The following is a 25,897-nucleotide window of genomic DNA, read 5'->3' as shown; positions in this document are numbered from 1 at the left end:
ATATCTTACCCGGAACTCTACACATCACCTTTCCCCCATTCCTAAAACCAGGTTGTTACTCTTCTGAATTTTTATTCTCAAAAAATGGCACCACCATATCTACTACTATTCTCACCTAGATTACTGTAACTGTTCTATTTCTAGACTCACTATCCTCTCAAATTCATCCTTCCCAAAACTATGTAAGTAATCATTTTGCAATGGCTACCCTGAAGACATCACATCTATGCCTCAAGGCCTTCAACAGTACTCATCAATGACCTAAGCTTCATCTATTTATCCCCAATCTTTACTCTCCCCTTCATTCCACGTTTCTACTATACTAAACCCCTTCAACTCCCAGAAGAGCCCATATGCTCTCTCAGCTTTCCTGCCTTTTCACATGGTGAACTATACCTACTTTCTATCTCTCCTTAACCTTGCTAACACCTTTCTACTAGTTTTTCGATATTTAGCTCAGTCACCCTGGCAGATCCTTCTTTAACTTCTTCAACTATGTAAAGCTGTGTTTCTCAATTGTGATAGCAACTAGTGATAGCTCTATATCAATTCTGTTTACCTGTGTGTTTTCTGAGCTACAATGTGGACACACTGAGGAAAAGAATTCATTTATCTCACTTCAGCACTTTCACTGGATAGCACATAATAAAAGCCTAACAATGTAGGCAGAATGAAAGATTACAAATTTTGTATTGTATCCCCAAATGTACACAGGGATACAGAAGATAAAGTAAAATTCAGGCTAATGAGTTTATCCACATTTTCAAGGACTAGAGAAAAACTTCATATCACTTCTGGATCCCAGTAACATTACTTTATAAAATGACTACATCTAAGTAAAATACAACTGACAAAAGTTAGCCCAGGGCAAACTTTTATTGAGTAAATGAATTAATTTCACTTATTATCAGTACCAAGAATTGGTACAAAATGTTTGTATCTCTACAGAAAACAAAGTTTGTGGACAATAAATCCTAGACTAATTTTAGTATTAGCATTAAGCAGAAAAACTTTGGAGAGGATAGGGAATATGGTTTTAATACTGATAATGTCAATAATCTAGAAAAGTATTTCTCAAACTTCAGGGTGCATTGGAATGACCCAGAGGGCTTGTTATGCAGAGATGGCTAGGCCCTACCTTCAGAGTTCCTGATTTGGCAGGTCTAAGACTGAAGCCTGATCATTTGTATTTCTAAGTTCCTAAAGTGATGCTGATGCTGACACTTCTGGGACCATCCACTGAGAACACAGGCCTAGAATTTTTTGCATAATGTCTAGAAGAGATGAGAATATTCTGCCACCCACTGCCACCAGCCTTTACCCACCCAGAACTAGATACTGAGACCTATTACAAACTATAAATCAAAGTGGGAACATCAGAAGTCTACTATGAGTTGCTCAGTATGATAGGCTAAAAAATGGTCCTACAAAAGATATCCACATCCTACTCCCTCGAACCTGTAAATTTTACTTTATATGGCAAAAGAAAAAAAAGTGTCTTTACAGATGTGATTAAGTGAAAGATTTTGAGATGGAGAGATTATCCTGGATCATCTGGATGGGCCCTAAATACAATCACATGTATCCTTATAAAGAAGGGGACATGGAGACACCTGACTATACACAGCGAAGGTAAAGACAGAGCAGAAAGAGATTTGAAAACACTGGCCTTAAAGACTGCAGCCAAAGCCAGGAATGCCAGCAGCTACCAGAATTGAGACAAGGCAAGGAACAGATTCTCCTATAGAGTCTGGAGAGAGATCATCACTGCTGACACCTTGATTTCTGCCCAGTGATAGACTTCAGACTTCTGGCTTCCAGAACTGTGATAGAATTAAGTGTCTATTATTTTAAGCAACCTAGTTTTTGATAATTTGTGAGAGCAGCCTAGGAAACTAATATATTAATGATGATGGCAGGTTTTCTGGGAGATAAATTAGACGCACTACATAAAAGATGCTATGGACTGAACTGTGTCCCCATAAAATTCCCATGTTGAAGCTCTAACTCCCAATGTAACTGTATTTGGAGATAGGGCCTGTAAGGAGGTAATTAAGGTTAAATAGGGTCATAAGGGTAGGGCCCTAATCCAATATGACTCGTGTCCTTATAAGAAGAGACAGAGACACCAGGGATGCAGGCTCAGAGGAAAGGCCGTGAGAAAACAGCCATCTGCAAGGAGACAGGAATCAGTGGAAACCAAACCTAACTCTCGAATCTTGGACTTCTAGCCTCCAGACCTGTGCGACATTAAATTTCTGTTGTTTGAGCCACCTCGTCTGTGTTTTTTTATTATAGCAGCCCTAGCCGACTAATACAAAAGGAGGTACATGTTTGCACAACAAAGTGAATGTACATAATGCCACTGAGCTATACACTTTAAAATGTTTAAAATGTTAAATTTCATTATATGTACATTTAGCACAACAAAATAAAACAAAAGCATACACAAATACTACACACAATAACTAACTTTGACTTTAGCTGTTTAATTTTTTTATCTTGTTCTGCTCACAGTTATATTTCAAAGTCTGGGGGGAAAAACCCACTTTTAATTGTATCTGTTCCCCAAAGAGACAAACCAGGCCATTTTAAACACTATATTTTTTTAAAAGGTGGATTTTATAAGGAAGTTTGATAAAAAGTTCCTTTTCAATCCATACCTTAAAAGTGTAATATAATTAGGATATTCTTTAGGTGAATACTGGAAGGGGGATATAGAAAAGAGAAAACACTTAAAGTAACTGATATAACTGGTTTTACCTCAAAAGGTACATTTTAAGAGAAAACTGCAAACTAAAATGTCAAATATATCTTCCCCAAAACCCATAATCCCAGTCTAATCATGAGAAAAACATCAGACAAATTCCAGTAGAGGAAAATCCTACGATATGCCTAACCAATACTCCTCAAAACTGTCAAGTCATCAAAAACAAAGCCTTAAAGAGCCTAAAGAGAAATGACAACTAAATGTAATGCAGTATCCTAGATGGGATCCTGGAAGAGAAAAAGAACATCAGGTAAAAGCTAAGGAAATCTGAATAAACTATGTTCTTTAGTTAATAACAATGTAACAATATTGGTTTATTAACTGTAACAATTGTACCAGACTAAAGTAAGTTGTTAATAATAGAGAAAACAAAGTGTGCATGGGGGAAGAAGGACAGTGTGGGAAGTCTTTGTATTATTCTTTTCAAATTTTCTATAAATCTAAAATTTCTAAAAAGTAATATTGGTACTTTCCTGGTGGTACAGTGGTTAAGAATCCGCCTGCCAGTGCAGGGGACGCAGGTTCGAGCCCTTGTCTGGGAAGATCCCACGTGCTGCAGAGTAACTAAGCCCATGTGCCACAACTACTGAAGCCCAAACACCTAGAGCCCGTGCTCCGCAACAAGAGAAGCCACTGCAATGAGAAGTCCATGCACTGCAATGAAGAGTAGCCCCTGCTCGCTGCAACTACAGAAAGCCTGGGCACAGCAACAAAGACCCAACGCAGCCAAAAATAAATAAATAAACAAATAAATTTATTTTAAAAAATAAATAAAAAGTAATGTCTTCATTTTTCAAGTATTTTAAGTATATTGAAAAGGCATGAACATATTTTAGAAAATTAAACACTGACAAATTAGAAAAGTCTTCAGAATTAAACCCTGAAGTAAACATAACACATCAAAAATATGTATAAGGTAGGCCACAAAAACAAGTCTTAACCAAATTTAAGACTGAAATCATGCAAACTATCTTCTCTCACCACAATGAAATGAAACTAGAAATCAAAAGCAAAGGAAAACAGGAAGATCCACAAATACAAGAACTAAACAACTAACTCTTAAACAACCAATGGGTCAAAGAAGAAATCTCAAGAGAATTCAGACAATATTAGGAGACAAATAAATATGAAAACACAACATGTCAAAACTAATGGGATTCAGTGACAGCAGTACTAAGAGGGAAGTTTATATGCTTACGTTAAAAAAGGAAGATCTTAAATCATCAACTTAACTTTATACTTAAATAAGACCAAGCTAAACCAAAAGTTAGCAAAAGGAAGGAAATAATAAAGAATAACGCAGAGATAAAATAAAGAACAGAAATAGGGGGGAAAAATCAACAAAACCAAGAGTTTGTTTTTTAAAAGATCAACAAAATTGCCAAATTCTTAGCTAGACTAAGAAAATAAGAGAGAAGATTCAAATAAAATTACAAATGAAAGAGGGGACATTACAACAAATACCAAAAGGATTATAAAACATTACTATGAACAATTAGCTGCCAACAAATTGGACAACCTAGAAGAAACAGATAAATTCCTAGAAACACATGACCATGATGACTGAATCAGGAAGCACTAAAATATCTGATCGGACCTGAAACTAGGTAAGGAGATTGAAGCAGTAATCAAAACCCTCTCAATGAAAAAAAGAAGAACCAGATGACTCCACTGGATAATTCTACCGAACATTTAAAGAAGAATTCTCCTCAAACTCTTCTAAAGAACTGAAGATAAAAGAACATGCACAAACTCATTCTCATTCAGGGTAATGAGGTCAGCATTACCCTGATACCAAAGCCAAAGACACAACAAGAAAAGAAAACTACAGACAAATATCCCTGATGAATATCAGCAAATATCCTCAACAAAATACCAGCAAACTGAATTCATTAGCACATCAAAAGAATGATACTCACCATGACCAAACTGGATTTATTCCTGGAATGCAAGGATGGTTCAACAAATAAAAATCAATTGATGCAATACATCATATTAACAGAAGGAAGGATAGAAACCACGTGACCACCTCAATTGATGCAGAAAAAGCATTTGACAAAACTCAATACCATTTTATGATAGGAACATGCAATAAACTAGAAATAGAAGGAAACCACTTCAACATAGTAAAAGCCACATGAGAAAAGCCCACAGTTAACATCATACCCTACAGTGAAAGACCGAAAGTTTTCTCTCTAAGAGCAAAAAGAAAGTAAAGATGCCCACACTTGCTACTTCTACTCAACACAATACTGGAAGTACAAACCAGAGCAATTAGACAAGAAGACAAAATAAAAGGCACACAAATTGGAAAAGTAGAAGTAAAATTACCTGTTTGCTGATGACATGCTCTTATACATAGAAAGTCCTAAAGATTCTTTAAAAAATGTTAAAAATTCTTCTAAAAATGTTAAAACTTCTTTAAAAAATGTTAAAACTAATAAATGGTTTCAGCAAAACTGCAGGATACAAAACCAATACACAAATATCAGTTGTGCTTCTACATATTAACAATGAACAACATGAAAAACAAAATTATGAAACAATCCCATTTATAATAGTGCTGGGAAATAAACAGTGCTGGGAAAACTGGATCAAAACATGCAAAAGAATGAAGTTGGACCTCTACCTAATACAACATTAAAAAATTAATTCAAAATAGATCAAAGACATAAACATGAGAGCTAAAACTCTGAAAAAAAGGCAAAAAGCTTCATGAGATTGAGTTTGGGATATGACACCAAAAGCAAAAACAGACAAAGTGGACTACCACAAACTTAAAAACGCCTCTTCTTCAAAGGAATCAATACATAGAGTGAACAGGTAATCTACAGAATGGGAGAAAATTTTTACAAATCATATACCTGATAAGGGGTTAAATATCCAAAATATGTAAGTAACATTTACAACTCAACAACAACAAAAAAACCCAAAGCAACCTGATTAAAAAATGGGCAAAAGATCTGAATAGACAAATATCAAAAAAACATATACAAATGTTCAAAGAGTATATGAAGAGATGTTCAAGAAAAATACAAATCAAAACCACAATGAGAGGGGCTTCCCTGGTGGCGCAGTGGTTGAGAGTCTGCCTGCCAATGCAGGGGATGCGGGTTCGTGCCCCGGTTCTGGGAAGATCCCACATGCCGCGGAGCGTCTGGGCCCGTGAGCCATGGCCGCTGAGCCTGCGCGTCCGGAGCCTGTGCTCCGCAACGGGAGAGGCCACAACAGTGAGAGGCCTGCGTACCGCAAAAAAAAAAAAAAACAAAACCACAATGAGATATCATTTCACACCTCAATAGAATGGCCACTACTGAAAGAAAAGAAAATAATAAGCTTTGGAAAGGATACAGAGAATTGGAACTCTTGTGCAGTGTAGGTGGGAATGTAAAATGGTGTAACAATTACAGAAAATAGTATGGCAGTTCCTCAAAAAATTAAAAACAGAATTAGCATATGATCCAGTAATCTCAGTTCTGGGTATATAACAAAATATTTCAAAGTAGGATCTCAAAGAGATATTTACACATCCATATTCCTTGTAACATTATTCAAGAGGTGGAAACAAACTGACTGTTCATCAACAGATAAATGGATAAAGGAAATGCAGTATATACATACAATGGAATATTATGTAGTCTTTAAAAACGAAGAAAATCCTGTTACATGCTACATCATGGATGAACTTGAGGACATTATGCTAAGTGAAATGAGCCAATTACAAAATAACAAATATTGCATGATTCCACTTGTATGAATTATCTAACATAGTCAAGATAACAGAAAAAACGGGTAGAAAGGTAGGTGCCAAGGGTTAAGGATGGGGCAGGGGGGGATAAAATTAGTGTTTAATGGTAGAGTTTCAGTTTCACAAAATAAAAAGTTCTAGAGATCTGGCTGCACAGTACAAATATTCTTAACACTACTGAACTGTACAACTAAAAATGGTTAAGATTGTAAATTTAATGTTGTGTATTTTACAAGTTAAAAAAACAAAGAAATATCAAGAAAAAATTACATACAAGGGCCAAGATGGAATAGCAAGGATTGAAGTTGCCCTCCACCTGAAAACCCTAAGAAACCAAAAAATATATATGAAATGAAAGTTTTCAGGTATTAGGCAGTCACTGATGGTGAACCCTAAAAGAAGAGAAACAAATGCGGTGAGCCTTCCAACATTCCCAACTTACCACCTGAAGAAAATACAGCCCCCCAGGGAAGAGCTACCCAGGTAGAATATGATGGTCTCCCTGAACTGAGGAGACTCAGCTGGAAGTCCAACGAAGCCATGACAGCTAGAGATTGCAGGGCAGAATACTGGAGAGAAGACAACTGCACAGAGCTACCACACCCTTAAGTATTCAGCTGCATAACGATTAGAACAAGCCTGTGTGGAAACTACCCAAGGTGAAGGAAAGAGCCACTCAAAAGGATGAGAGGGATTATTGCCCTAGTCTCACACAAAGTCAGAAATAATGCCTATTCCCTTTAGAAAGAGTATAAAACCTCTTAAGTCAGGCAGCACTAACTATAGCAACCCTAGATTAAATGCTTTTGAAAGACAGACCCAAAAGGGGAACGTAGCTGAAGAGGGAAGAATTACAAAGTGGCAAGGGGAAACTTTCGGGGGTGATAAATATATTCATTATCCTGTTTTGTGGTGTTGACTTCCTGAGTGTATATATATGTATCTCAAAACTTATCATACTGTACACTTTAAATATGTGTATTTCACTGCATGTCAATTATATCCCAATAAATCTGTTTTTAAAACTTCAATTACAACAAAACAACCAACCCAATTATAAAATGGGCAGAAGATTTGAAGCAGCACTTCACCAAAGATACATGAATGACAAGTAAGTACATGAAAACATGCTCAGTATCATCTGTCAATAGGGAAATGCAAATTAAATCCACAACAAGTTATCACTACACAACTACAAGAATGGCTAAAGTTAGTAAGGCTGACCATACCAAGTGAACATGTGAAGGAACTGAAACTCTAACTCACACATACAGGAAGATAAAATGGTACAATCACTTTGTAAAAACAGTTTCAATGTGTCTTTTTTTTTTTTAGTATTGTTTTTTAACTCTTTATTGAATTTGTTACAATATTGCTTCTGTTTTATGTTTTGGTTTTTTGGCTACGAGGCATGTGGGATCTTAGCTCCCTGACCAGGGATCGAACCCACACCCCCTGCACTGGAAGGAGAAGTCTTAACCACTGGACCGCCAAGGAAGGCACAGTTTCACCATTTCTTAAAATGTCAAACATACACCTATTCCTAGGTATTTACCCAAAGAAATGAAAGCATATGTTCACACAAAGGCTTACATACAAATAATCACCTTCATTTGTAATAGCCAAAAGCTGAGGGAAAAAATGTCTAGCACTAATCCTTAAATCATATCTGTAAAATGGAATAAGTAGAATTTAACTAATGACACATGCAACACAGATGAATCTGAAAATAATCATGCTGAGTGAAAAAAAAAATGCAGACAAAAAGATTTCACACTGCATAGCTTCATCTGCATAAAACTCTAGAAAACTCAAACTACTCCATAAATGACAGAAAGCAGATCGGTCATTGTCTGGGCATTAGGGGAGGAGCAATAAATAGGAAAGGATTACAAAGGGGCACAAGGAAACCTCTGAGGATAAAGGATATGTTTATTATCTTGTAGTGATGATTTCATGGATGTATACAGATATCAAACCCGTTCAAACTGCACACTTTAAACGTGTGATTTATTATATGTCAAAGGTACTTCAATAAATCTATTTAAAATATCAGAATATGCAAAGAATAATAAGCAGGGAAAAAATAAAGTCAAATCTCAAATTAAGAAGGTTAGAATGATAATAATAAACACAAAAAAACCATTGTCATTTATAACTAAAAGAGTAAAGATACAAATTAATCATCTATTAACACCTACAACTCGTAAGACAACTGGCACTACAATTACCCTATATTTGGTAACTCAGTACATGACCAATGCTTCCAAAATCTCATCAGACACATCCCATGAAACAAGTAAAACAAGTCATCTGGACTACTGGACAGATCAATGTATTTAATTTACACTTGTCACAACTTCTATACTTAAACTCAATTCCTACTGAAATATAATGGGGCTTGACCTAGAACAAAATAACATCAAAAATTAATTCTACAACATGAGTCAAAAAGTCTGCCTGCAAAAATAACCCCAATTCTGTACCATCCCATTACTCATGCAATTGGCAATAAGGCTTTGCAGTTTCTCCTACCAAGAGGTAGAATCCTTCCCCAGTCCTTTTAATTCTGGGCTTGACCTTATAAGGAAGATCAATAGAATGTAACAAATGTCACAGTTGGCCAGTTCTGAGCTAGACTTCAAGAGACTGTGTATGCCTCTGCTCTCCTGGAATCCTGCCACTACCATGAGAACAAGCCCACTCTAATCTGCTGGAGGACAAGAGGATAGCCCAGATGTCCCACCCCAGGCCATCCTAGAGAAGCCAGCCAAGAGCAGCAGAATCATCCTCCTGAGCTGCTTCTGAATGCAGACTTAAACGAGCCCTGCCAAGCCTAGAAATACTGCCTGACTCATAGACTTGTTCTAATAATAAATGTTTGTTTTAAACCAAGTTTTAGAGTAATTTATTACACAGCAATAGCTAACTGATATAGCAACTCTATCTTAAAGATACCATATTATTCTTATCCCTAGAAAGAGTTATTTTAGATTAACGATTGATCTAGGTCTCTTAACTTTTGAAGGCAAGGGAAAAGGAGACATAAAAATCTCTTTTATTATTTTACTAACAGTGACTCTAGAAAACATGCCACAGTTTGTCAATCTCAGAGATATATAAACTGAGCAAAATCATTTTAGCAACTAATGTTATCAGTCAACTACAATCTTTCATGAAATTTTGTTGCTAGATAGTTTTACTGGATTCAAGAATACAATGAAATCTTTCAGGATATGCCACAAATCTATATAAACTGTTGCAGAGCAATCTGCAACCTTGCCTAACATTCTTTTTCCTATTTACGCTAATGGTATTTTCCTTTAAGGAAACACTCTTACTCCACTCTTACTCAACTATTAAAGTTGCACCAATCTTAGGCCCACCCCTGGATCAAGGGATGAACAAGTGATACCCAGGCTGATCAGAGTACCTTGTTCTCCTAGTCATCATAATTTTATTATGGATGGGAATGTAGTCCAGAATGGGAAATCTGGAATCCTTCTCATGATGTTTGCAAGGACTACTGGGAAAGGTATACTCTCCAGTGGAAATAACAGCTATGACAATGATGTAGATCATAGCAGACAGTGGCCATCTTTACCACCTCATGGAGATTAACATATTCAGGAATAAAGTCACCACAGAAAAAAATCAAAGCCAAGAGACAGAGACATTATCCTAATGCTATCATTTGCACTCATTGATTCAAACATGTCAATTCAAAGAACTGCAATAATAGCAGAAGAGGTAATATTTATCAACCCACCGAGACCTACTAGAAAAACTGAGCAAGATATTAAAAACTGTCAATTTGATGGCATCAAAAAGTTAACACAACAGAGAAGAATGACCAGGCCAAGATCCAAGACAAGATGGAGACCTATAGATAGAAACCCAGCACCTGAGGATGCTTTTAACTTTGGGTTATTTGCCAATCCACCTGATTCAGCTGAGAAATTGATCATTATTTCTGACACTGTTGTAGAGCTAGGGGGATCAAATGGAGATTGCAAGGTTGAGTACTATAGTACTCAGTTCTGTAGTATACTATACTACAGAACTGTTGAGTACTATACTAAATGTTACCCAGTATTTGAGTTGAGAACCTAAAGGATTAAACTGTAGTGAACCAGAAGTAAAAAAAAAAAAAGTTCTTACATGCACTGCAGCCCCACCTGAACACATCTAGATGGCCAAATAAAAATCTCAATCCTTAAAATTTAATTAAGGTAAACCCAGACTGCTGGAGACCTCAGGTGTGGCACGAACAAACAAAAATTATCTCTGGAGAAAGATAACATCACCAAAGGGCTCAGAACTGAGGCATGGAAAAGCAGTTGTAAATTTAAATGGAGAAAGCATGGCAGTGAGAGAACCAAAAAATGAATATAACAAAAATTCTCAGGGTAAACTTTGCCCAAATCACTGGATGACTGATAAACTATGTATGCACAGAGGAAAACTGAAGGAGTTGATGGGGAAAAGTTGACAGAGGCCAGAGAGAAAGCTACACTTGAAAAACAGAGCTTTACTGTGAGTTTGATGCTGTTTCAACAGGGTACATTCAACTGTGTACAGTTTAGGCAGCAGGAAGCTGAAGCCCTACAAGGTTGAAGTGTCAGAGGACAGAATCCAAGCCCAGCAGAACAGCTGGGAATTAGTGGAATCTCTAGAAACATGTAAACCACAATCAAGCTTCAAAATCTGACTATAAACTTCACACAAGAATTCTCAGAACAACATTAAAAGAGTCCAGTCATTAAAATATATTCATAATGTCCAGTTTTCAAGCAAAAACTTCATGATATGCAAAGCAACAGGAAACAGTGATCCATACTCAGGAAAAAAGGGGTGTCAGTAGATATAATTCTGAGTACCCTGAATACAGGAGTTAGCATATAAAGAATTCCAAGCAACTATGTTAAAGTATGTTATGAGAATTAAAAGAAAATACATTCAAAGAGTTGACAGAAACTATAACAAAAAAAAAGCTGATAAATAAAATAAATGACATAAAAATTCACCCAAAGGAGGTGATTAGAGATGGCAGAAGAAAGAACTCATGAGCTTGAAGACAGGGCAATAAAACTGTCCAATCCAAAAAAAAGAAAGTAAAAGGACTGAAGAAAAATTAAGAGTCTCAGAGACCAGTAGGACAATATCAGGCAGTCCAAAATAGTTGACACCCAACTCAACACACATGTACAACAAGATGTAACGGAATGCGAGAAGAGTAAAGAAGGTACAAAATAATTTTTGCTGAAGAAATAATGGAAAAAAAAATCTCAAATGTGGTAGAAAACATTAACTTATAGATACAAAAATCTCAACAAACCCAAACAGGATAAACACAAAGAACCATTTCTACATATACATCATAGTCAAGCTACTAAAGGCCAACGAGAAAACCTCGAGTACAGCCAGAGAAAAGTGACTGGTTATATATGGGAAATGACAATACAAGTAATGGTTGACTTATCACCAGAAAAAAGTGGATACTGAAACATCTTCTATATCCAGTGATACTATTCTTCAAAAATGAAAAAAAGATATTTTCAAATAAACAAAAAGATACTTGTGGCTAGCAGACAAAACCAACAGTTAAAAAAAAAAGACGGGGGGCTTCCCTGGTGGCGCAGTGGTTGAGAGTCCGCCTGCCGATGCAGGAGAAACGGGTTCGTGCCCCGGTCCGGGAGGATCCCACATGCCACGGAGCGGCTGGGCCCGTGAGCCATGGCCGCTGGGCCTGCGCGTCCGGAGCCTGTGCTCTGCAACGGGAGAGGCCACAGCAGTGAGAGGCCCGCATACCGCAAAAAAAAAAAAAAAAAAAAAGACGGGGGAAGGGGAGAAGTAATAAAAATAGTTAATCCAAAAGACGGCAAGAAAAGTGAGAAAAAGAATACAACAGTCCTAATAAATAGAAAGCACATAATAAGATCACTCACTTAAGTCCCAATAACCAGTAATATTATGAAATCTAAATAAATTTTATGTTATAATTAAAAGACTAAGAGTGTTAGATGGGACTGAAAGTAAAACAACAATGATATGGTGTATACATGAAATACTTCTAAAACATAAAGGCACAGAAAAATTTAAAATAAATGGTTGGGGGGAGAAAATGAACCACACAAACACTAACAATAAGAAGGCTTGTGTAGCTATGTTATTATCAATAAACGTAGATTTCAAAGCAAAAAAGCATTACCAAAGATAAAAAGAATCAATAATGATAAGCGGTTCAACTCATCAGAAACATGAAACCATTCTAAATTTGTGTGCCCCTAGTAATATGGATTCCAATATGTAAACCAAAAATCGACAGCAACACAAGAAAGACAAATCCATAATGGCAGCAGCAGATTTTAACATACCTCCCTAATTGAACAAGCATGCAGAAGTTAAGCTGGTGAGGATGCAGAAGTTTTGAACAACATGATTAACAAAACTGACTCAACACAGCGGTCCGCAACCTTTTTGGCACCAGGGACCAGTTTCATGGAAGACAATTTTTCCACGGACCGGGGGGCAGGGGTGGCGGTGGGTGGGGGGAGGAAGGGTTCAGGTGGTAATGTGAGCCATGGGGAGCCGCAGATGAAGCTTCCCTCACTCGCTGGCCACTCACCTCCTGCTGGTCAGCCTGGTTCCTAACAGGCTGTGGACCAGTACTGGTCCGCAGCCTGGGGATTGGGGACCCCTGACTTAACAGACACATGTAAATACTGTACCCCAAAACTGCAGAATACACATTCTTTTTCAAATACACAAAATATTTACAAAACCTGCTCAATAAACGTAATAAAAGGTATTCAATCACATTTGCAATCAGGGAAATGGAAAATAAAACCACTATGAGACAGCACTACACACCCTCTAGTATGGCTAAAATTAAAGATTAACAATATAAAGTGTTGGAGAAGATAAAGTGCAAAAGGAACTCTGTTGATGACTATAAATTGCTACAAACACTTTGGGAAACAAATGTTGAATGTCTTCTGAAATTAAACATAAATACACTCTAAAACCAAGCTATTAAACTCTTAGGTATTTACTAAATATACACATGTGCATGTGTGTACTATGAGACACGTACAAGTTAATGCACAGCGTTATTTCCAGAAGCCTAAAAAGGGAAATAACTCAAATTTCCATCAAAAATAGAATGAATAAACCGTGGACTATTCACATACTGTACAGCAATGGAAGTGAATGAATTACAGTTATATGCAACAATAGAACTAAAGCTCATAAACAAAACTGGAAAAGCCAGGACCCATTTACATAAATTTCATTAACAGAAAACATTTCAAAAATGTGTTTTTTAATAGTAAAAATATAAAGCAAAAAAGTTAGTACCAGAAAACGTAGGATGGTAATACGCTAACAGAGAAGAAGAGGTTTGGGAAGAAGCAGAGTGGAGGATCGGGCAATGTTTTCATTTTTGACAGTGGGTGACTAAGCAGGTATGTACTTTTGAACACTTAAGTTGGACATTTTTTCCATGCATTATTCTGAGCATTTTTTCCACAGTAAAAATGTTTCAAAACTAAAAGCACAGACATTTAAGGCTTTGAATTTTTCCGTAAATAAGGCACTAGCATTATCCTATAGTATTTTGTTTTTATTTTAATCAAAGTTATACAAATACATATTTTAAAAATCAAATAAAGCATGTTATGAAAAACAGCAGTAAGTCGCCCCCCCACCAATTTCTAAACAATACAGTTATATCTTGATTTTTCATTTTGCATGATTATTTCCAGTGTAAGAAAATGACTTACCCTCTTATATCCCTCTGTAACCTCCCCAAATTATTCCATAGCCCTACAGGAAGATGGCTAATTGATTTTTTGACAAAAGTGCAAAAGCAATTCAATGGAGAAAAAAAGTATTTTCAACAAATTGTATAAGAGCAACTGGATATATGTGGAGAGAAAAAACAACAAAACACTGACTTAAATCTGACATTCTATACCAATGTTAATTCAAAGTGGATTATAGGTATACATGAAAAATGTAATATTATTAATCTGGTAGAAGATAGAAAAAAATCACCAGGCTCTAAAGACAGAAAAGTATTCTTAGAAATAACAAATGCATGATCCTTAGAAGAAAAAATCTGATAAACTGGACTTGATCAAAATGAAACTTTTCTATTCTGTGAGAGATCCTGTGAAGAGGATTAAAAAGCAAGTGACAAATTTGGAGAAAATGTGTGCAAACTACATACCTGACAAAAGACTCATATCTAAAACATGAAATAACTTTGGGGACTTCCCTGGTGGTCCAGTGGTTAAGAACCCGCCTTTCCAATGAAGGGGACATGGGTTTGACCCGTGGTTGGGGAACTAAGATCCCACATGCCGCAGGGCAACTAAGCCCGCGCGTCGCAACTACTGAGCATGTGGGCCACAACTAGAGAGGCTGAGTGCCACAACTACTGAGCCTATGTACCACAAATGGAGAGAAGCCCACGCACTGCAACAAGGAGCCCGCATGCTGCAGCAGAGGATCCCACATGCTGCAACAAAGATCCCGCATACCGCAACTAAGACCTGACGCAGCTAAAAATAAATAAATATTTTTTAAAATGACTAGTGTGTTAAAATAAAATTATATATATAAAATAATTTGGAAAACTCAATGGTAAGACACCAGCAAAAATACCAAAATAAGGAGATTCAAAAATCATCTCCATAAAACCAACAAGAACACTGACAAAAACAGAGTCAACGTTTTCCAAACTCTAGAAATTAACCAAAGACTTGCAGCAATCTGGGGAGAGTTTATTCAAGAAAGATGGCTGAATCTTGATGAGACCAGCAAACTCTGTGGCATTTATTTTGCCCTATTCCCATCCTCCCACCCTAGTGCCACAGTAGACTTGAAAGCCAACAGTCCACAGGCCTGGTGAAAACCAGCAGCCTGGCAGTTACCTGAGGGGGGCAGAAGAGGGTGAGAGCTCCTTCACTACTGCATTCTCAGAGGGCTGTCATTATTTGACATGTCTGGTGGTTTCCTGGAAGACACCACTCCCAAAGCTATCTTAAATTTGACCTAAGAGGGCACTCAGTGCAAAAAAAAAGCCTTTCCCCAAGGGCATTTGTCAAAAACGACTGGAAAAAACTGTATCATGTTACAGCTGACTGAGGCAGTGGATAACAGATAAGACCAACAATAGACTAACCAAAAAGCTTAAAAAGAAAAACTGGGGGCTACCCTGGTGGCGCAGTGGTTGAGAGTCTGCCTGCCAATGCAGGGGACACGGGTTTGTGCCCCAGTCCGGGAGGATCCCACATGCCGCAGAGCGGCTGGGCCTGTGAGCCATGGCCGCTGAGCCTGCGCGTCCGGAGCCTGTGCTCCGCAACGGGAGAGGCCATGACAGTGAGAGGCCTGCGTACCACAAAAAAAAAAAAAAAAGAAAAAGAAAAAAAAAGAAAAATTGGGGCTTAGAAAAGCTCCAATATATTCCTGAGAATCTAGATGGTCAAATGTGTGCCCAGAGCTGCACACATGCTCTAGGTTGTACACATACTCAGGAAAGGCCTGAGAAGGCCCTAAGTGCTCACCTCCGGCTAACCTGGAAGTTCTGCACAAACAGGAAATGAAGGGTAAGGCAAAGTTACAAATTTACTGGCTGAGTGCTGAAGGTGTTCCCCAACACACACACACAGAGCCTCTCAACAAATACTGGGAGACTTACTGGTCCCAGGTGCTTAAGGAAATCACTGTCCAATTATTGGCTGACCACTAAGCTAACTGAGTAGAGAGACTTCAGTGGCCATACATAGCAAAGAATACATATTTTACAGAATTAGTTCTGAAAAATCACTAAACAAACTAACAACAACAAACAGTAACAACAACAATGCTGGGGAGGGGAGAATATCTAATCATCAGAGCTGCCACATTATTTAAAATGCAGTTTTCAACAAAAAAATGACAAAACAATAAAAAAAAAGTATGGCTCATACACATTAAAATAAAAAAGCAGTCAAAAGAAACTGTCTCTGAAGAAACTCAGACATTGGACTTAATGAACAAACTTATAAATCAGCTTTAATATGTTCTAAGACCTAAAGGAAATCCATGTCAAAGGAACTAAAGGAAAGTATGGATGTCTCACAAGCAGAAAATATCAACACAAGAAGATTTTTGAGGTGATAGAAAAATTCTGCATCTTTATAGGAATGTAGGCTATAAATGTATATACATTTGTTAAAAATATACAGATAGAGTTTGTACATGTAAATGTGTGTAAATTTAACTTTAAAAAGTCAAATTCAGGTCTGTAGAAAATAAAATGTGTATAGTTCTTGAAATTGGTAAAAAAAAAAAGAGAGATAGAGAAATCATGAAGGACAAAACTGAAATTCTGAAGCTGAAAAGTACAAGAATGAAAATGAAAAATTCACTACAAGGTTTTAGTAGCAGATGTGAGCAGACAGAAGAAAGAATCAGTGAATCTGAAGATACACCAATTAAGATTATCCACTCTGAGGAGCAGAAAGAAAAGGAAAAAACGAAACAGTGTGCCTAATATTCCTGAAGGACATCATCAAGAACACCAATACAGAATGGGAGTCCCAAAAGAGAGGAGAAAGAGGGGAAGAAGTAATATCTGAATAAATAATGGCTGAAATTACTCCATATTTAATGAAAAACATTAATCTAAACACCCCAAAAGCTCAAGGAATCACAAGTAGGACAAACTCAAAAAGATTCACACCTAGATACTTCATAATCAATCTCTCAAAAAACAAGGAGAGAATCCTGAAAGAAGCCAAGAGATAAGCAACTTGTCATATAGAAATCCTCAATAAAATTAACAGCTAATTTCATGTCAGAAACCATGAAAGCTAGAAGACAGTGGGAAGACATATTCAAAGTACTGAAAAAAATAAGACTGTCAACCAATAATTCTGTAACTACTTTCCCAAAATGAAAGAGAAATTAAGACATTGAACAGATAAACAAAAAATGAGAGAACTGTCTGCTAGCAGACCTGCTGTACAAGAAATATTAAAGGGTGTCCTTCAGGCTGAAATCAAAGGACAGTAGTCAGTAACTTGAGTATGCCTGAAGAATTAAAGGGCATGTAAAGGTAACCTGATAAGTAAACATAAAAGACACTGTAGAGCTTCCCTGGTGGCACAGTGGTTGAGAGTCCGCCTGCCGATGCAGGGGACACGGGTTCGTGCCCCGGTCCGGGAAGATCCCACGTGCTGCGGAGCACCTAGGCACGTGAGCCATGGCTGCTGAGCCTGCGCATCCGGAGCCTGTGCTCCGCAACGGGAGCGGCCACAACAGTGAGAGGCCCGCGTACCGCAAAAAAAAAAAAAAAAAAAAAAAGACACTGTCATTTAAAAATCTGTGACTCTTTTTTTCTCCTATTGGATTTAAAAGACATAGAAAGACAATTTGCATGACAATAATAGCACAAAGGAAGACAATAATAGAGGAATAAAGGAACAACAGAAAAAAAAATCTTAAGACATATAGGAAACAGCAAAAGGGAAGACATAAAATCTACCTTATCAGTAATTATATTAAATGCAAATTAATTGGGCATTCCAGTCAAAAAGCAGAAATTTGGCAGAATGCGTAAAAGAACACAATGCAACTATATGCTGCTTACAAGAGACATACTTCAGATTCAAAGACACTTTAGAGTCAAGTAAATTTAAAGTGAAAGGATAGAAAAAGATGTACAATGCAAACAATAACCAAAAGACAGCTAGAGTGGCTATATTCTTAGCAGATATAAGATATTAAGAAAAAAATCATTACTAGAAACAAAGAAGGACATTTTATAATAAAAGGGTCAATTCATTAAAAATTATGGATGAACTATATAAACATATATATCCCTAACAACAATGCCTCAAAATATATGAAGCAGAAACTTACAGAATTGAAAGGAGAAACAGACAAACATAGTTGGAGACTTATATGCCTCACTTTCAATAACGGATAGAACCAGACAGAAGACCAACAAGAAAATAAAAGACTTGAACACTACAAACTAACTAGACCTAACAGATAGCTACAGAATACTCCAGGAGAGCAGAACACACTTTCTTCTCAAGTGCACATGGGTAATTCTCCAATATAGACCATACGTTAAGCCATAAAACAAGTCTCAACACATTTAAAAGAAATCAAGTCATATGAAGTATGTTCTCCAACCATAATGGAATGAAACTCGACATTAAAAACAGAGAAAATTTGGAAAAGTAACAAATATGTGGAAATTAAGCAATAAACTCCTAAATATTCATTAGATCAAAGAAGAAATCACATGAGAAATTATAAAATATGTTGAGATGAAAACAAAAACACAACACAGTAAAACTGGTGGGATGAAGTGGAAGCAGTGTTTAAAGGGAAATTTATAGCTATATATGCCTACTTTAAAAGATATCAAATCAATAACCTAACCATCCATCCTAAGGAAGCAGAAAAAGAGCAAATCAAACCCAAAGCAGACAGAAGGAAGGAAATAATAAAGATTACAGCAGAAATGAAACAGAATATTTTTAAAAAATAAAGAAAAATCAATGAAACCAAAAATTGGTTCTTTGAAAATATCAACAAAATTGACAAACCTTTAGCTAGCTACTGACCAAAAAAAAAAAAGACAAATTACAAGCATACCTTGTTTTATTGAGCTTTGCAGTTACTGTGTTTTTTTTTTTAACAAACTGAAGGTTTGTGTGACCCTGCATCAAGCAAGTCTATCAGCACCATTTTTTTAATAGCATTTACTCACTTTGTGTCTGTGTGTCACATTTTGGTAATTCTTACAACATTTCAAACTTTTTCATCATTATTACATTTGTTATGGTGATCAGTGATCAGTCATCTTTGATGTTACTATTGTAACTGTTTGGGGGCACCACAAGCCATGCTCACATAAGATGGTGAACTTAATAAATATTGTGTGTTCTGACAGCTCCACTGACTGATTGTTCTCCTACCTCTCTCCCTCTTCTCAGGTCTCCCTATTCCCTAAGACACAACAATATTGAAATTAGGCCAATTAATAACCCTACAGTGGCCTCTAAGTGTTCAAGTGAGAGGGAGAGTAAATCGATGCGGCAAGCTTCACCGTTGTCTTGTTTTAAGAGTTGTCACAGTCACCCCAACCTTAGCATCCACCACCCTGATCAGTCAGCAGTCGTCCACACTGAGGCAAGACCCTCCACCAGCAAAAAGATTACAACTTGATGAAGCCTCAGATGATGGTCAGCATTTTTTAATAATAGAGTTTTTTAAACTAAAGTATGGACACTGTTTTTAAGACACAATGCTGTTGCACACTTAATGGACTTCAGAATAGTGTAAACATAACTTTTATATGCACTGGGAAACCAAAAAGTTCATGTGACTCACTTTATTGTGGTGGTCTGGAACCAAACCTAAAATATCTCAAGGTGTATTACAATCATGAATGAAAACGGTTTTAATACTGGCTTTATAATAGGAAACAAAAAATTATAAGGAAAGCGTACAACTGAATGGCAACGAATTAAGAAATCTAAAAGAAATGGACAAACTCCTAGGAAAAAAACCAAACTACCAGAACTGATTCAAGAAGACACAGGAGGTCTTCCCTGGTGGCGCAGTGGTTGAGAGTCCGCCTGCCGATGCAGGGGACACAGGTTCGTGCCGCTGTCCGGGAAGATCCCACGTGCCGCGGAGCAGCTGGGCCCCTGAGCCATGGCCGCTGAGCCTGCGCGTCCGGAGCCCGTGCTCCGCAACGGGAGAGGCCGTGACAGTGAGAGGCCCTCGTACCGCAAAAAAAAAAAAAAAAAAAAAAAAAGACACAGGAAATCTTGAATAGATCGATAACAAGAGATTGAGTAAGTAATGAAAAAACTCCCCACAAGGAAAGCCAGGACTAGATGGCTTCTCTGGTAAAATCTACCTTTAAACCAAACGTTTAAAGAATTGACACCAATCCTTCTCAAACACACGAAAATAAAACTACAGATAAATATCCCTTACGAATAAAGTCACAAAAATCCTTTCTATATCTTGTGTGTGTATTTTCAGAAGACATACCATCTAGATCCCTTTGTCCTCCTCAGGAACTGATTATTCTTCAGACCTGCTGCACAGCCACATTCCTTGCATCTCCCTGCACAATCATCATTTTCTCCTGTACTAAATCCTGTTTCCTGGATCCCTCCTTTTTTTGATTTACCCAATCGTTCCGATAGAGCCCATGTACTCTACTAACTTCCTGAGATACAGTACATTTGAAGTAAATATTCTAACCACCTCATGTTTCATACTTTTAGCCTACTCCCACATTTGACAGCTTGGGAAGGTACAGAATTAGTAGTCTGGAAATAACTTTCCTTCAGGATTCTGAGGCATTATTTCATTATTGATTGAAATAATATTAATAATATTAATATTAATAATATTAATAATAATCCAATGTTACTGATTCCTAATCTTTTATATGCTCCATAACCAAAAGCTTTCAGGATCTTCCCTTTATTTCTGGTGTCTGAAATTCCATCATGATGTACTTTGATATGGTTCTTTTTTTTTTCCAGTCACCATGCTGTGCATGCTATGAGTCCTTTTCATGTGGAAACTCAAGATTTTTGTTCAATTATTTAAAAATAATTGCTTCCATCCATTTCCTCCCATTCTGTAATTCTGATTTTTCACATGTTGAACTTGCCAAGAGTGATCCTCTAATTTTATCTTCTCCTACTTTACATCTCTTTTGTCTTACTTTGTGGAAGATATTCTCAATTTTATCTTCTAAACTTCAACTAGAAATTTAACATCCTAAATTTCTAACTCTTCTATTAAGTATTCCATATTCTAAATGTCTAAGAAAGAGATTGTCTTTTTTTTTCTGAGGACTGCTTTTTTATAGTATCCTTTCTTATTTCAAAGATACAATTATCCCCTTACTTGCAAAGATATCAGTAACTTTTTAAAGTTTTCTTTTAAACCTTAAATAGAAAGTTTTAAAACTTAATAGAAAGTTTCTGTTTCCTTCTTCTCTTTCTTACTGTGGTTATCCTAAAATGTTTAATGATCCTTAATCTCATATTTTAAAATGAAACACCTAAAAGTTGTCTAGTTGATGAACCTAGAGATTATCATACTAAGTGAAGTAAATCAGAGGACAAATACCATATGACATCACTTATATGGGGAATCTAAAATATGATACAAATGAACTTATTTACAAAATACAAACAGTCCCATAAACACAGAAAACAAACTTATGGGTTGCGGCTGGGGTCAGGGGAGGGATAGACTGGGAGTTTGGGATTGGCAGAGGCAGGCTGCTGTGTATGGAATGGATAAACAACAGGGTCTTACTGTGTAGCATGGGGGACTATATCCAGTATCTTGTGATAAACTATAATGGTAAAGAATCTTTTTTTTAAAAAGTTGCCTTGAAGTTCTGTGTTAATGGGTAGGTGTCAGTGTGAGATCATCAGCCTGATGATTTCCCTAGTGGATCCTTATTTATTATTATCTGTTGGTCTTTTTTCCTGACAATCAGTTTGCTACAGCAGGATGAATCTTCCAATCTCACATCTGGGGGAAGAAGTCTGATACTTAGTATTCTCAGAACTAGGAGGAGAAAAGAGACTGTGGATGATTCCCAGTTCAACATGTAAATTTCTACTCAATTCTCTGTTTTTGAGTATGACAGACACCCTTAACCTGAGCTTGCCTACTGTTCAAGCACAGAGGTTTTCCCTTTGAATATCAGAAAAGAAACTTCGATAAAGTTTCTTGGCACCATGAGTGTTGTTAACTTGTTATTAACTCTTAGACAATTCTTTCAAGGAACCTGTAGCCACTAAATTCCTGAAGTACCCCAGGGTTCAACAGCATAATTGTAGACCACTCTAGGCCTTCCCCACTGAAAGTAGAAAGTTGAGTAGAAAGTAGAGCTACGAAGTTGTTGCTTTCCAGCTTCCAAAGTTTTACTTCTGTGATCAAATTTCCAGTTTTCTTTGTCCTTGACAGCCTATGATTAAAAAAAAAATTACTATAATTCTAGTAGGGGTTTGATATCAAAGAAAATGGTTATTTAATCCACCATGTTTAAAAAGATATTCATCTCATCAGTTTTGATGTGTCATGTCTTCACTGTTGTTCCTTTTTAAATAGTATGAAATTTAGGCTCAAGTTCCAGTAGGATACAGAGTTTTAATCGTCCAAGTAGTTACGATCATTTTGGCTTTAACATCTAGCTTTTCTATACTGTAGTCAAAAAATATTGACCTATATAATTTCTCTTATTAAAATTTCAAATTCTCAAGCCCAAGACATTTAAAAAAATTTTTTTAATTCACATAAATTGGAAAAAAAATGTGTATTTCTTTACTGGGAACAAAGTTTGACATACACCTATTAAATAAAGCATATTGTTATTTGAATCTTTATAGCCTTTTTGTTTACTTGATCTATTAAAATCTGAGAGTTAGTCTCCTGAAAAGACTGATGTTACCAATTTCTCTAAAGAAACTCTACTTCATATGTTTCAGTGCTCTGAGTTCATCACACAAAAGCTCAAGCCTAATATTGCTTAGTGGTCCTAATTTTTTATTAATTAAAAAATTCCTTTTTCTCATTCAAAGGTTTTGGCCTAGAAAAGTTTTAGCCTTTGCTTGATATGAATGAAACTTGCAAGTTTTAGTTATCATTTTTGCCATTTCTTTATTTCAAACATTTGTTATTTTTACTTAGATAAAACTTTTATAAAACCACATATCAAGAATTTTTAATTCAATTTGTAAAAGGGGAGGAGAGTGGGAAAGAAATCAATTCCAATTAATTTAAGAAAAAGCTGTTAGAAGGGTACTGGGTAATCAAATTTGACAGGAAAGTTGGTGAATAAGGCTTGGAAAATGAGATAAACCAGGAGATGATTAGGCGAGCAACGTCACACCAAAGGACACCTACTTAGGAAGCCATTTGTATCACTGTTAATGGCAATGCCACCATTAAGACATTCAGTTTCACTGCATAAGACTTTTGTTTCCACCACAACCGCTGACGGTTACCTCTATCTCCTCCTTTACTGTATGAGCTGTTTCAGTTGGATCAATATATATGGAATAGTCAATTTGGTTTCCTAGTTTCCAACCCATTTAAACTGTTGCCTCTCCTTATTTATGCAGTGATTTTTCATGGCTTTTCAGCGTGCAGAGACCCATGGCAGCGAACACAGGTGAGGATAGGTCTATTTCCAGTAAGTCTGCAGCCACAAAAAAGTATAAATAGGGAACTATTTAAGAAAGAGGTTAGGGCAGGGCTTTCAAGCAAGCTTCCTATTCCCAAACCACCAGTTCATCCAATAATCAAGGAACAGTAGATTGTTCTGCTGTCATCTATTCTCACCCACTCTATCTACATAGAAACCCCAAATTTCAGAGAGGTGGATGAAATCTTTTTCCCACCCATGGTAGGGGGCAACCTATTCTCTTTTGCTTTAGCTGATTTGCTTCCACAGGTAACTTGGATGGAGTCAAATGTACCTCCCTATTTTACCATGGTGCCAGAAACCGCACTAACTTCTTTACTAACCAAAGTTAAGTCTATACTAACTGTGAGAGTGGTTAAAATATAAGCTTGTTATAAGACTAACATACTGTCTTAAAACTCCAAGACTCTATTAACTCCTAAACTCTGTTCTATTTACTAACTCTAAAAAAGGCAGAAAAATACTTTTAAAATTATATTACTTTTATAATTTTTTCATATTTTATAATTCCATTTTAAGAATAATGGTATTCATTGTAAGATAACAGTATATATACATTCAATTTAAGAACTCTTAAAAACTCCAGTAAAGACAAACATATTACATCTTAAATATCCCAGAGGGAACTACATTTTAGGGATCCCCCTCATAAAAGCAGTGTGTTCTCAACTGTCCCCAATTTTTAAAACAATATCTATTTTTTTAAAATTTAAACACTGGTAGTCCAGGTATTAATTTTTGTTATCTTTTGTTTTCATACCAACTCCCATACCAATTAGAATGTCTCTTAAACCGTGGCTTAAATGTACTATTGTAAGTCCAAACACAGCAATACAATTACAAGCTCTTCTTACTATTCATCTCAAATAGTTTTTTAGTTGAAAGTACTAGCAATTCAGAAAATACCACTATAGCAAAACTTTCTTGGGTTTTACTTAGTTTTCAAATCAAAGGTTTTTTAAAAAGCTCGTAAGTTTTTTTTTATAGGATAAGGCAAATGTACAATAATACCTCAATCGGTATTAATAACTTACTTGCAAACTGTGTCTCCAAGTAAGTTTATTTTCAATACCAGAAGATAATAAAATGGTTCCATTCTTATTTTAACTTTGCACTACAAACTTAGGAGCCACATTTTTCGCCCGTTTTATTTTAAAACTACCTGTTCTTATTCCTAATATACCCTCCCCGCCATTCACCAAGCTGATAACCTCTAACTGACCTTACTCACTTCAATCGCTTCTCTAATCATGTTATATCTGGCTGCTAATCTTTCTCATTTTCCTTCATGTATTTCTGTTCAATGGCCTTTAGTAGAATTCCTTATTTCTAATCCAAACTTTTTTAGATTCCTCCAGCTCAGGCCACAACTTTATAAGCTTTATTTTTCATTACATTCATTTAAAATAGATTCTACTTCAAACAAGGAAAATGCTTGTATTCCACAAGATCCATCTCTGTACTTTTTAACATACCCTCCCCCTAGCTGATACTCCCTACCCTCTCCACCAATCTTTACATAACACTTCTTCAAAATCTAGATTAAAAAGTATTTTTCCCAAGAATCTTTTCCAGTCTTACTGTATACTGTTCATATGATTTTGTGTCAGTCCAGTAATTCAAATATTTCATTATTAAGCACTCTTTAAGTTGTATCTTAGATAATGACCTCTTTGGAGCAGGAACCACATCATTTACTCTATGTATCTGCAGTCTTACCCTAGTGTGGTACTAAATGAATTGTGTATAATAATTAACCCAGTTAAAATAAGTGAAGGTTGGGAGAAATACAACCACGGAAACAAGGTTTTTCTGAATACAAAAAAATTAAATCTCCCAAAACAAAATTCAAATATAACATTCATTTTTTCAAAACAACACAAAAACATAGAACATACCCTTAAATATTTTTTTTTCTACACACAGAAGTCAGGTCTTAAAGCTATAATAACATGCTAATTGTTTTGTTTGTAATATTCTAACTCTAGCCCAAAAAAGCTATTATATAAAGTCTTAATATTTTATAGATAATAAACTTTTTCAATGTCTAATCTAATCAATTTTACTTTGGCCTTCTATACTTCACAAATACAAAACCTACATAATAAAAGTTCACAGA

At 36.2% G+C, this 25,897-nt stretch overlaps 1 protein-coding gene across 9 annotated transcripts in view; it reads right to left on the bottom strand.

The window, feature by feature from the left end:
• Positions 1-25,897, bottom strand: part of ZNF644 (zinc finger protein 644) — a 115,048-nt gene that overhangs the window by 79,772 nt on the left and 9,379 nt on the right. For 2 of the 9 annotated variants that reach the window (XM_082669465.1, XM_082669469.1), the window contains exon 1: positions 20,104-20,304. The exons of the other annotated variants lie outside the window; for them this stretch is intronic. The gene's annotated coding sequence lies outside the window, so the exon portion shown is untranslated. Of the gene's footprint in view, positions 1-20,103; positions 20,305-25,897 lie in introns of those variants that run through there. 9 annotated transcript variants of the gene reach the window in all.

Source organism: Grampus griseus, assembly GCF_964374135.1.
Source record: "Grampus griseus genome assembly, chromosome: 1".
Classification (NCBI taxonomy): domain Eukaryota; kingdom Metazoa; phylum Chordata; class Mammalia; order Artiodactyla; family Delphinidae; genus Grampus; species Grampus griseus.
This window is presented reverse-complemented; position numbering and strand designations above follow the sequence as displayed.